The sequence below is a fragment of the Peromyscus maniculatus genome, chromosome 1, assembly GCF_049852395.1.
Source record: "Peromyscus maniculatus bairdii isolate BWxNUB_F1_BW_parent chromosome 1, HU_Pman_BW_mat_3.1, whole genome shotgun sequence".
Classification (NCBI taxonomy): Eukaryota; Metazoa; Chordata; class Mammalia; order Rodentia; family Cricetidae; genus Peromyscus; species Peromyscus maniculatus.
In genome coordinates, this window is record NC_134852.1 from 86,279,900 (window position 1) to 86,294,148 (window position 14,249).

Genomic DNA, 14,249 nt, shown 5'->3' on the forward strand with positions numbered 1-14,249 from the left:
AAAGAAGACAAATATAAAAAGCGTGTCATATAGGATTCAAGGTGTTCATTGTGTAGTGGTGCAAGACGCCTTCAAAGAATGGCTTTTCAAAAGATTAGACAGCAGTTAAGAGTTGGTGGCAGTCCTCTGCCATTATGGGGACAATTTGATACATCCCACTGCTGGCTAGGATCACATCCAGGAGGAAGTGGGGAAGGTGGTATCCTAAGACTTAAGGAGGTGCTGGAAATAGAATGGAAGAATGGTTGCCATCATCGGCTGCCAGGAAATATTGTCCATGGAGGCCCACTGTGAAATCAACTCATACAGTCCTGAATATTTAGCATATGCAAAATATTTAGGTAGAAGACATTCCTGAACTAAGCATGGAAAGAAAGTGTGCGTGGAGCCACATATCTAGCATTTGGGAACACGCTTGATATAATATTAAGCAATAATAATATTATTAATTTTTAAGGCTAACCTAAGCAGATTTGGTTCTATGGCACTATTGTAATTATCAAAAACAAAATTACAAAAATACACAAACACAAGGTGTAAATACATAGCTCTATTATGAAATAGTGAGTGTCTTAGCTGGTAGGATTATGAGTACAGCTTTCTTCCTTTTAAATATTTTCCATATTTTCTTGAATGATAAATTAGCTTTTTTTCCATTGAGGAAAAATGTGAAATTTCTTACCAGGAATGTTGGCTAGCTTCTCAGAAACTGGTGGAGGAGGATTGTAAGTTCCAAGCCTGACTGTTGTACAGAGTGAGTTCAAGGCTGGCCAACTTAGCAAGACGGTATCTCAAACCACAAAGTAGAAAGAGGGTGAAGGCTACAGCTCTGTGGAAGACTGTGTAGTATGTACTAGACCCTAAGCTCAGCCTCTAGCACAGAAAGACTCCTTCCATTCTCTTTCTTGGGAAAGCACATTTGTTTCCTCTTATGTATTGCCTTAGCTACTGTTCCTGGCATCAATTCCCTATCACTCAGGCCAACACACAAGGCTGAGCAGATATGAAGTGTGATGGAACCGCAAAGCAAGGCCTGGATTTGGGGGAAGATCAGTCACTGAAATTGCGATGACAAACTCCAGAAGTGCCAACAACTGTTGCCTCAATGCCATCTCCTGTAAGTATCATTGTACGTTTTATAATACTCGGAGAAAGTATAGACAACATCTTCCCTCGGTGAAACAGTTCGGACACAATAACCAACAAATGTGTCTGAGCCAAGTTATAATATAAATGTGCCAAATTAGTGGTATTTCAGAGACACTTTGATGATTTATGGAAAAATAGACAAGTGTTGACATTTAAATTGTTATAGGACATTCATATTTTTTATAATTGTATTGGCTAGAATAAGTCACCTCAATTCCAACAGCAGTAAGACACTTGGAGCTTAGTGGGGCATGGTGGTGAATACCTGTAATCTGCACACTTGGGAGGCTGAAGCAGGAGCTCAAGGTCAGCCTGGGTAATATGGTAATAATAATATCAAACAAAGGTATGATGCAGATTGCCTGAGAGAAAATCCAAATGTTTATGACCATATGTAAGTTGATAAATTCTCTAAGTCATACTTTCTTGAGTTTTGAAACAGCATGCTAAGAGGCTTTAAATGATATAGTGAAATAATTAATATAAAGCAATCATATGTGGTCTGATGCACATGAGGTCTTATTAGATGGCAATAACTGTTGGTCACCATCTTAAGTCTAGCAGAACATGTCTTAAACTTTTAAAATCAGCCTGTTACCTGTGAGAGCCACAGTTGTCTACATTGAAAGGACACCCAGTAAAGCATATTGCTAGGAAGCCATGTGTACCCACAGGAGGCCAACATGTGCTGTAGCAGGAAGTTGTAGCTTTGAATTTTAAGACGATAACATATTTAAGAATCTCCTGTGATTCCTTTTTTCAATAATGGGACAAGCAGCTTGAATATTTGAGGGTATTAAGCAGAGAATATGAATTTTTCCAGCTCTGTATTCTTTGGAATCCAAGCTGCTGCTTGTCTGTGCTGGAATGAAGATTCATTTTGGCATGGGTGAGATTGTCTTCCTTCCAGATTCTTCAGGATTTAACATGCCAGCTACTAATGGGCTCAGCTCTCCATGCAAAACCCTAGAAGTAGCATATGGTGGAGTTGCATATCCTTTCCAAGAGACCCAGCTACCCTCCCTCTCTAGTCCTAATCCTTTTATAGAACAAGGACTAGATACATCTTTTTTTTGTATTTCCAAAGATTTTAATCTCTATGGTGTTGGAGTACCAATATTGAGAGTTCAGGATAAAAACTGGTCATGTAATGGGAAAACTCCCAGACCTGGCACAAACAAATGTGGAACGATTCTTTGGCAACACTTCCTCCAACAAGATTAGGTTCAATTCCCATAGAGTTAATACTCCCACTGAATGTGGCCTCACAACAGCGTTTTACAAACGGTAGGAGGAAACAAGCCAACAGAAAGCTTGCAGCTATAACACGAGAAAAAAAAATGTTTCCTAACACTTCAAACTTACAGAAGAAAATGTTATGCTATTAGTTGTAATAAAACATAGATGTTTGAGACCATTAGGATTGTTAAAGGGGGAAATGTCAACAATGAAAGAAGACATAAGCAAAATAGACAAGTTGGAAAATAAATGAAACACGGTTACTGAGATGAAGCTCAATAGAAAGATTAAATGACATATAAAACACAACTGAAGAGAGAATTTCTGAAGTGGAAGGAAGCTCTACCTGAAAAGATGCTAAAGAATAGAACGTGTTCCATTTTAGGAAGACATGGAAAGCTAAATAAATCGTTTAACGTATCTCTAAAGTGAATAACAGAAAACCAGAGGAGATGGGTCAAACATAACGTAGTAATATGTGTACTTTCAAAGAAAATATTTTGAAATTTTTCAGAATTGAAAACAGAATGAATACTCATTTTTTTTTAATATGGCACACTAAGTCCCAAGCAGAAATGATTTAAAAAATAAAATAAAAAGCTCACTAGATCTATAGTAGTAGAAAGAGATGCTACATTACAGAGTACTGAGCTAATGATAAAATGTTAAACCTTGACCAGAAACGCTTATTATAATGGGCAGCAGTTAATGCAGACTCATCACTAGTCAATGTGCTGTGAAAAAATGAGTGCAGAGTTCTCAGTCCTAAATGGACATCTATATAAACCTCCCTCATGGCTCATGGAACATCATGGAAGACAAGGTGGAAAGAACGTAAGAGCAAGAGGGTGGAGACAATGGGTGGTGGTGCATGCCTTTAATACCAGTACTTGGAGGCAGAGCCAGGCAGATCACTGTGAGTTCGAGGCCAGCCTGGTCTACAGAGTGAGATCCAGAACAGGCACCAAAATTACACAGAGAAACCTTGTCTTGGAAAAAAAAAAGCTGAAAAAATTAACCAAGGAGAAAAGATATTTCCTAAAAGGGTTTCTAAGTGGAATGAGAGCAGGCTTGTCATCAGTGACAATAGACTAGAAAGCAATGAAATATTACAATGCAAATAATAAAAAATTCTATCTTCTGTAGCCACTTCAAAACTTCACAGTGAAATTCTATATTCAATTAAGTCTTTTGCTAATAAATAAAGTGAACGACGGATGTTTTCAGGCTTATGTTTATAAAGCTTTTTATCAAAAGATTCTCGCTGACAGAGGTCAAAATGAATGCTATACATGGGTTAGGGGATTAAACTGAGAGGCTAAGCAAGGTGTGCAGAAAACCTTAATAAACAAAGAACATGGGGAGATAATAATGGGACTAAGGTGGGTCTATCTGAAATGTTCGAAAGCTGCAAAGGACCCATGTTCAGTTCTCAGCATTCACATCAGAGGCTCACAACTCTGTAACTCCAGTTTCAATGGGCCTGATGTCCTCTACTGGCCTCCAGAGTTTTCTGTGAACATTTAACATTCTATGATTTGCAGCTTACTGGTCACTTTCCCTCAAGGAAATAACGTAAGTATTTCTGTAATCATCCCAATGCGACATAAGCAATATGCCCCTTTAGAACAAACACTTTGCTCTTGAGCTGCATGCACACATGTGCCTTTCAAAGAACATTTACAACTTAGTCAAATATTCCTTGAAATTTCCAAACTGATGCACAAGATTTCTATCAACGGCATGGCAGGGAAGGCTCCCTCATGAGCATCTAATGAGCACTTGCAGCATGCTGATGTGTCGCAAAGCACAGTCTGCCCTACAGTCATTTTACATGTACCATCAGTCAGTCCTGCAGTGCATCTCCTGGGGCCACTCCAGAGCCAGAGCCACCTCCTGCCACAGCTAAAAATCTTCAAAAGGAAGAAAGACACCGAAAACAAAGTCAGGACTCCTACTCGATCTGCGCTGGAGAAGAGAAAGCAATGTGTAATCTATGTCTCTCTAGTTCAGCCGGACTAATCTCTCCTCAAGGGGAGCGTGCGCTCTGAGCTCTGAGAGTTAATTACGTCATGGGTGAGTTCTTTAGTCTGAATGTTCCTAGAATGTCTAAGTTTCTACATCTTGCGATGTTGTTTCTCTGGGTCTCATTTGCTTTAATAAGTCCTTTTATTACTGGTGTCCAAGCCCTTTAAATTCTAAACATGGACATTACTGCAAACACTCCCACCTTCTGTCTTTGTGTTTAAAGGAATGTTTCATAGAGTTGGGGCTACCTACTAACGTTCGCCTATCTACTCTCTGCAGATTCCAAACAGAGGACAATTGTCTCCACGTATATTCACATCTTGGCACTTAGAATTCCTTCTTTCTCCTTTCTTTATGTAACAGTTCCCTTCATTCCTGAAGGTGAGTGTTCCACGCAGAAGCCAGCCCTCAACTCAGTCACATTCTATTTTTGTGTTCATTTTGACTATCAAGGAAGTCTTGAAACAAGATTGCAAATTTTTCAAAATTTTTCTTCCAAAAAAGGGTTTCCAATTTTATATAAGTTTCAGAATGACATCGTTGTCAATTCTACAAAGGAAAAAAAAGTTTATTGATATTTTTATGAGATTGAATTTATAAATCAGTTTAGAATAAAATTATTCTGATATGTTTTCTAATTTATGATTATAATTTTTGCTTATATTTTGGTTCTTTAATTTCCTTTAGTGATGTTTTAAAATATTTTGGTGTAAAATTTTTCTATATTTACTAAAAATTTATTTCTAATAATTTACTTTTTAATCATGTGTAAATATAAATACATTATTCTTTTATTTTCCAATTTTCTAGTTGAGTCATAAAAATAAAATGATGATTTTACATATTGAACATATACCAATATTTTTATATATAATTGTTTTTAAAGACATTTATTATTTCGACTAAGAATTTGAAGATTTCTTAGGACTTCCTAAACCTATGGTCATGTCCAGAGATCAATCATTACAAGAAACCACATCTAGTTAAACTGCAGAGAACAAATGATTAGGGCATCCCCAGCCCCAATGGGTAGATCGACAACACAACTCCTACACCTAAAGCTCAGAGAACATTGTGGAAGAGGGGGCGGAAAGACTGTAAGAGCTGGAGGACAAGAATATCTGCGATGTCTACTACAAATGTCAAGGAAGCCACACCCATCATATTTCACTAACATGGCTGCCTAAACAAGACCTGAATAGGGACATCAAGAGACATACTAATGTGGAAAAAGGGAAATCTCAGGGACCCTACCCCTAGACAAAGAACTATAAGCAACTTTTAAAACAGCTATGAGGGAGATCATCTTTCCCGAGGATGAGTCCTAAACTGGTAATTTAACACCAAATGTTCATTCCTGAAAGCATATACATATAATACATATAAGCAAATGGACTCCACAACATACATATACATATATAAAAGAAAAAGAAGCCATGGATTTGAAGGGGAACTGGGGAGGGGGGGATAGGAGGGGCTGAAGGGGAGAGAAGAAAGGTAATAAATGATGTAATTATATTTTAATTGAAAATGATATTCTTAAATTTTTAAATGAAAAAAGAAATAGGAAAAAGAAAGATAATTGCACCATCAAAAAGAAAAATGAAGCTGTTCCTTTTATTTCTTTCTTTTGCCTGCTTTCTCTGGCTAGAACCTTCAGGATAATGCAGGATGGAAGTGATGAGGACAGGAATCTAGGTAAAGCACCCAGCTTCCACCACTAGTAAGATGATGACTGCAGGATCCAGTTTTCACCTCTAGCATGATGCTGGCTACAGGGTCGAGATTTTATCATTAGCAGTATGCTGGCTACAGGCTCATCTTTTGCAATGCTCTTCACCAAGTGGTGTTTTACTCTTTCTGTGGTCTGTATGATGCCATACATTGCTAAGGGTTTTCTTTTTCTACAATGGCCCTGTCCAAGTTTGGCATCAGTATCATTAAATTAATTGAAATTTGGCCATCAGTGTCATTAAATTCATTAAATTAGCTAAAGGTGATAAATATCCTAGCCATATATATTGAACTAAATGACAGCTTCATACCTGGCATAATGCACTCTGATCATGTGAGACAGGGTCTCTCACTGGACTTGAAGCTCACCAATTTGCCCAGACTGGTCGGTGAGAGCTCCAGGGATGTGTCCACTTCCGCAGTAGTGGAATCTCAAGCCCATGCAGTTGTGTGTGGCTTTTACGTGAGCACGGGAGATCAAACTCAGGTCCTCATGGTCATGCAGCAAGCACTTCTATTAATTCCTATGGCACTTTTGGAAATACTAGCTTTTCAGGAAATGTGTCAATTCCATCTGAGTTAATGGTATAAAATGAACACACCCACCACCTACCTGTCTCCTCATGGTGCTGGATGATTGGGTAATGATATACTTAATCTTTACCCTTGATAACTGGTATTTTGTATTTCCTCTATTTTTCAACAAGATTTTACTAATTTTATCAGTCCTTACAAAGAACTAACTTGTGTCTCCTTCAGTTTTTTCCTCAATTGTTTACTTTCTGTCTTGTTTGCTTTAAATTTTCTTTTCTTTGACTTTCTTTGCCTTTGATTAGCACATCTTAAGATTCTCTAAATGGAAACCCACCGATTTCAAAGCTGAGGAGGAACTTCCAAGCCTCACACAGTCCTCTAAGTACTGCTCTAGCTGTAGCTCCTGTTGCATGTATTTTATTTCCATTTCAAATAATTCAAAATAATTTCTGATTTTTTAATTGTTTAGCCAACAGATTTTTTTACATATCTGTTGTCAACCATGTCTGGTGGCAAATGCCTATAATTCTACCACTTGGGAGATGAAGGCAGGGGGGACCGGTAGTTCAAGTTCAACCACATAAGAACTTTAGAACCAGGTTGGGCTATATGAGACCCTGTCTCAAAAACACAGCGTTAATTTTCAATACTGGAATTTTTTTCAGATATCTTATGACTGAATTCTAAATTCTTTTCCTTAAAATCATGAGCCAGTGTAATTTTAATATCTTGATTTTTTTCAGTGGGATATGATCTATTTGGGTGTCTGATCCATGTGTGCCTGAGATGAAAAGCACATTCTCCCCAGGATGGTAATTGTTCTAAAAATGAGCTCTGTTTGTTACAGCTGGTAGTCTCCTTCACACATTCTCCCTCTCTTCCCTGAGCTCCATTAATTACTGAGAGCGATGCTGGAATCTTTAACTAGATGTAGAAGTGCCCATTTGTCCTTTAAAATTTTCCTGTCAATCCACGTTTCACCATGCTGGAATTTATAACTGTGTTGTCTTCCACAATAGAGTAACCTAATTCCCATTGTCTTTTTATTCTTGTTACTTTTATTCTTGTTCATTCTCCTTGCCCCTACACTCCTTTATTGGATATTGATCTGCCTTTCTTATATTTACTGTTCGCATCATATATCTTTTTTCAATTCATTTACTTTCAACCATTTTTGAAAATCATCCCTTTTCTTCTTAAAGATATTATATTTTAATTTTGTAATTACTTGTATGTGGGGGCAATATGTTAGTATTCTTGGAAGCCAGAAGAAGGCATTGGATGCCCTGGGGTTGGAATTACAGGCAGTTGTGAACAATCAAACCATGTGTCTGGGAGGCAAACTTGGGTCCTCTGGAAGAACAATATACACTCTTAACTGCTGAGCCATATCTCCACAAAGAAAGCTCATTTAGGGGTTTACTAAATCCAGCATATATGTAGATTTACCCTTTTTTAAAATCCGGTTGGATAACATGTTTTTAATTGGAATGCACAATAAGTTCATTTATACTTATAATTAGGAACATATTTTGCCTGATGAATGTATTTTTCCTATAAGTCTACTTGTTTGGTACTTATTTTCTAGTACTTTTTCTCCCTTTTCTAATATATTTGTTTCTCCTTTTCTGTATCTTTTGAGGTAACTCAGTAATGCAGTTTTTTGTTGTTTCTTTGTGTGTATGTTTTATTTTAATTCTAATTATACTGCTTCTTTTAGCTGCCTCTTTTCTGACGTCCTTATTTCTTTAGGTTTTATAACATATACCTTTAACTTATCACAGCCTATGTAAAATTATTTTAGTACCATATTACATAAAACAGAAGAAAACTGCAATGAAGTAATTCTATCTGTGACTCCCAAACATTGTGCTATTGTTGCATAATTTATACTTTCATGTTATAATACCACTAAGAAAGGAGACTGTAATTTTTGTTTTAATTGGTGTCTTAGTTAGGGTTTCTATTGCTGTGATAAAACAGCATGAGTGAAAGGAACTTGGGGAGGAACAGATTCGTTTCAGCTTACAACTCTTAGGTCATACTTCATCACTAAGGGAAACTGGCATAGGAACTTAAGACAGGAATCAAAGGCAGGAAAGAAATCAGAAGCCAAGGAGCTACTTACTGGGTTGCTCTCTCTATCTCATTCTCAGCCTGCTTTCTTATACAACTTAGGACCACCTGCCCAGTGGTGGCACTTTTCACAGTGAGCTTGGCCTTCCTGTATCAATCATTAATCAAGACAATATTCCAAAGACTTGCTTGAGGCTAATCTTATGGAGGCATTTTTTTTTCAATTAAGATTCCTTCTTCCATGGGGCAGAAAGCTCATAAGAGTTAGAGGAATAGGAGGTCTACTGTGAGACTGTGTCTTCTAGAGATGTCAGAAGCTACTCCCATGAAGTCTCACCAACATGGCTGCCTAAATATAACCAAACAAGAATAACAACACCAATAGGCACGTTAACATGAAAGCTCACAAAGCCTCAACCTTAGACAAAGAACTACAGGCAACTAAGAATACTGAGAGAGGGAGAAACAGTCTTCCCCAGGGAAGAGTATACCAATTGATTATCCAAAAGCAAATGGACAGCCTTAAAAATATAGACATACAAGTAGCACTCTACAAACTGATCAGGTTGTATTCATACATTTAGGAATAAACACACACATATGTAACAACAGTTAATGAAAAACATCATAAATTCGAAATAGAGAAAGTGGATAGGTATATGGGAGGTAGGAAGGGGGGAAAGGAAGGAAGAATGATGTAATTATAGTATAATCTCAAAAAAAAACAAGAAAAATTGAAGAAAATTGCCTCTCTTCAGGTATGTCTATGTCTCTGTCAAATTGACAAAAGCCAACCAGTATCTTTAGATACTGCCTTTTATGACATATTCCCTTAAATTACAGTTGCTTGTGCATCATCTAAATTCTGTTCTTTGAATTGAGTAAAAAATCTGCAGCTTTGAGTTCTAGCTAACCCATGTTGTGGAGTCCAGTGCATGTGTGCATAGAAGAAACTGTATTGGGAGAGATTTTGCCCAGCTTTGCTCCTTTGAGCTTTTGGAGCCTTTAATTCCCTCAGGTTTCTGCTCCTTTTTGGATTTTCTACTGGGCCTTCAAATAGCTGACATTTCTCAGAGACATGGTCACTAACTTCCTAGGTGTCTCTAGGTCCAACAAAGCTGACAATTAAGATTAATCATTACAAGGCTCCCCTTTGTCAACTTGACACTTACACATATCTCCTTAAGCCAAAATATCCAAGCCCTGGTCTTTAACATGTACATATCCATCTTATAATTCAAATTCAGTCCACCTCCAAGAGTTCCCATAGTCAGCATTTCCAGCACTGCCAACATGTCCAAGTTCAGAGTCTCTTTTGATCCTCAAGAACATCTCTTAGCTGTGAATACCCGCAGAATCAAAGAGAAGTTATGCAATGCAGTACACAATGGCACAGCAAACATTTCCATATCAAAGGGAAGAATGGAAAAATAGGAAAGAAGGATGGATCAATACACGACTAAAATCTGGAAAGGTAAAATTTGGAAAGGAATCTTGTAGTCCCATACCCTAAACCCACTCACTGCGTAGGGTGGCACAATGTAAGCTCCCAAGGGCTTAAGTAGCTCTGTTCCTATGACCCTACTGTTTGCATCCTGCATGGTTTTTCTCTTTCACACTGGCTCTGCTCATTGTATATGACTTTCCTTAGAAGACACTCAACATTCCTGACACCTCTGACACCCTAAGGTCTTTATTGTCTGCATTGTTGCAGCTTCAAACATTGCATTCTCAGGGGCTGCCTGCAGGGATTCTGTCTCTGCAATACGTTGGTTGTTCTTCTAGAAGTCTTTCAGAATCCTGGACAAAGCATTCATGACTCTGTAATTCTTACATTCTGGATGCCTGCAACACCACACAGACAATGCCAACATCTGTGGCAGATTCAGTCAGTAAACAGGCACCTTTAGGCCATAGACACACTGATACCTTGAGTGTCTAGAGAGTTAAGCATGTTGAAACAAACCCTGAAAGAAAAACTCCTAGGTGAAAAACTCCTGTGAGAACAAGACATTCTGGGGGTGCTCTCTTCTCAGGTTAAAGTCTTTCAAATGAGTTTGCTCTTTCATGCCATTGAGCTTACAATGGCTGGTGTCTGGCCAAGTCTTAGGACTCCCTTGCAGAATCTTTCTCATTTTCTAGGTGCAGGGAATTTTGGTTCTTTTTAATGGTGTTAATCTCTTCTTCACACAGTGTCCAAATATCCCACAACATACTTCCTATCTTAACTTTATGATAACTCTTCAGGCCAAACTGCAAGTCTTTCAAGTGTTTCTGTTATGCTTTTGTACCCTATTCTCGCTGTAAACCTGGCTAAAAGAAGCTGCCAATAACCACACCACAAGCTGAATGCTCAGATACCTTGAAATTTCCTTAAGCAGATTAATCAGTCTAACCATTAGATGCAGACTCATTCAAAGTCCCAGAGCATAAAATATTTACAAGAATGTAACATGAGTGGGGTGAAGGCCAAGTATTAATACAATCCTCATTCATTTTAAAATCTCTGGAGCACAGTCTCTACTGTCTACATTTCTATCCATGTTTGCATCTGAGCTACCAATAAAACCAACACAATCACAGCAACAATGACCCCACACCTCTGGCACCCATTATCTATTAGTTTTTGTTTGTTTGTTTGTTTTGTTTCTTAACATCACTGTGACAAAATACCTGGCATTGTGGGGGATGGGGGAACCATTTAAGGGAAGAAATTTTTATTTTTATTTTAGCTCAGTTTCAGATTTTAGTCCCTAATCACTGGGTTTATTGATTTGATTCTGGAACCATGGTGAAGGCACAGTTACAGGAACAGGAACAGGTAGAGAGGGACACTGTCCAACCCCTGGTAGAGAAGAAACAGGAAATTGACAGGGGACCAAGTAGAGCTTTGAAAAACATGCCCATAATGGCCCACTTCATTCAATCAATCCCCACCTCCTAAATAGTGTGTTCTAATTTGATTCCCTCATTGTATTAAGGGATTGCATCTCTCCAGGGCAACACAATAGAGCCAACCTTGTTAGGGTAGGTGTGGGTGAGCCAGCTCTGAAATTATGAGTATGGGAGAGCTGTACCCATTATCCATCTGTCTTGTGCAGACTGGGTGGGGGAGAGTTGCCCTCCCCTCCTGCTCATAAAAGCCTGGGGCAGGTGGGAGAGCCAACCCTATTAGCAAAGGTGTAGGTGAGACAGCCCTGAAGTTGTAAACATGGGAGACCTGTCCCCATTTCTCATGAGTCAGAGAAACCCTGTAGTCAGAGACCCAGGGCTATGGACTTGGCCCACCCCAGCATCCACCCCGAGTATGATCTGCTGGAATATGTGAAGGGACCTGACCTACAGACCCAAAGCTGCAGGATCTCCACAACACAGGGCAACAACAGGATGTCCAGGAAGAGTCCTAGTGAGGGCCCAGCATCGATATTGTGGCAGAAACCAGAAGCTTCAAATCAGACCAATGACTCTTTGCAACAAACATTTGCAAGTAAAGATATGTGGAGAAAGGGGTTTATGGTGTGACTCACTGTGTCACACTGCAGCTTCCATGAAGAGGTTTTGAATTTTTCCCCCTTTTAAATTTATTTATTTATTTATTTATTTCCTTTTTTTCTCTTAGATATTATTTGGAGGGGTGCGGGGACAGAGGGCCAATGTGAAGGGACAGGGAAATGATGGGATCAAGATACTGTTGTACCTGTGTCATGAGACCCCCCAAATGTGACCGCTGGTATCCGAGGCAAACACGCAGGGGTTTACTGATTACAAGCCCGAACCTGGGCCACTGTCCAGCACTCCCACACAGCCAGTGGAGGAGACGGCTGAGCTCCCAGGGTAGGAGTTTTTAAAGGAAGAAACGGTAGGCAGGGAGTTAGAAGCCTTGGTGTTTCAGGATTGGGTAAAGGTACATAGCCTTTGAATTCATTGGCTCTGGTCTAGGGGAATGTCTATCATTGGCTGGCAGAAACCACAGAGGCATCTGGAGCTCAAGGACAAGGACATTTGCAGCTCAGGGAGTTGTTTACCAAGTATTCTGATTGGTTGGTTAATCCTGGGTGAGGTCGTCCTGACCTGGCCCTGAGTGGTTTGTGGTTGATTTTGAAACTCTGTTGTGTTTTGTTCTTCCTGGAATCATGTTCAGTACCACCACCACCACCCCCAGTCAAGTCCTGTCTAAAATGGAGTTCTTAAAATGGAGTTTGTTCTGTTCCTTCAATACATGATGTAAAAGACACATAGAGTAAATAAAAATAAAAATAAAAAAATCAGGAGAGTAAACGTCTCTTTTTTCAAACAGCACAAAAATTTTGTGCGTCAATTCTGAATAGCTCGCATACTTACATCATTCATTCTGAGACAGAAGATAAAGTCAAACCATAGCAAATAGATACTATCCCTGGGAGAGGAGACTCTTCCCAAGAGAATGAGTAACAAGGCAAGTCCTTCACATTTCCTCATCAGCACTAATTCTAAAAGTTGAAATTTACAAAATACACTTTGAAAATGAGGTCAATTACCAAATGAAGTATGTATGAAAATGCCACACAGAAATCTGTTAGTTTATAAGCTAATTATAATTATAATTAATTCAATTTTTAATCATTTTGATTTCTACAGTTTCTTAGAGTTTTTATCACTGCAATGAGACACCATGATCAAAAACCAAGTTGGGGAGAAAAGAGTTTATTTGGCTAACATTTCCACATCATTGTTCATCATCAAAGGAAGTCAGGACAGGAACTCAAATGAGGCAGGCATCTGGAGGCAGGAGCTAATGCAGAGGCCATAGGGGGCGCTGCTTACTGGCTTGTTCATCATGGCTGTAGTGATATTTTTGTAATCTAAGAAATAAAGCTTGCCTGAAGATCAGAGGACAGAGCCAGCCACAGAGTTAGCCACAGAGGTCAAGCAGTGGTGCCACACATTAATCCTAGCACTCAGGAGGCAAAGGCAGAGATCCATCTGGATTTCTGTGAGTTCGAGGCCCCACTGAGCTACATGAGATTAATCTAACCTAAAAGAGAAACAAAGCCAAGTGGTGGTGGCACACACCTTTAATTTCAACATTTGTGATCACTCACTTTTAATCCCAGCACTAGAAAGGTTGAAACAGGAAAGTGATATGGCTGGGCAGAGAAAGGGATATAAGGCAGGAGGAAACAGGAACTCCAGCTCTTGCAGGCTGAGGAGTTGGTGAGGTAAGAGGCAGTAGCTGTGGCTTGCTCTTCTTCTCTGATCTTTCAACTTCCACCCTGATATCTGGCTCTGGGTTTTTATTATAAGACTATTTAGGATTCGTGCAACACATGGCTTGTTCAGCCTGCCTTTTTATAGAAACCAGAACCACCAGCCTAGGTATAGCAACACCCAAAATCTGCTGCATCCTCTCCCTCAATTCACTAATAAGAAAATGCCCTACAGGCTTGCCTATAGCCGGATCTTATGAAGGCATTTTCTTAATTGAGGTTCTCTCCACTCAACTGATTTTA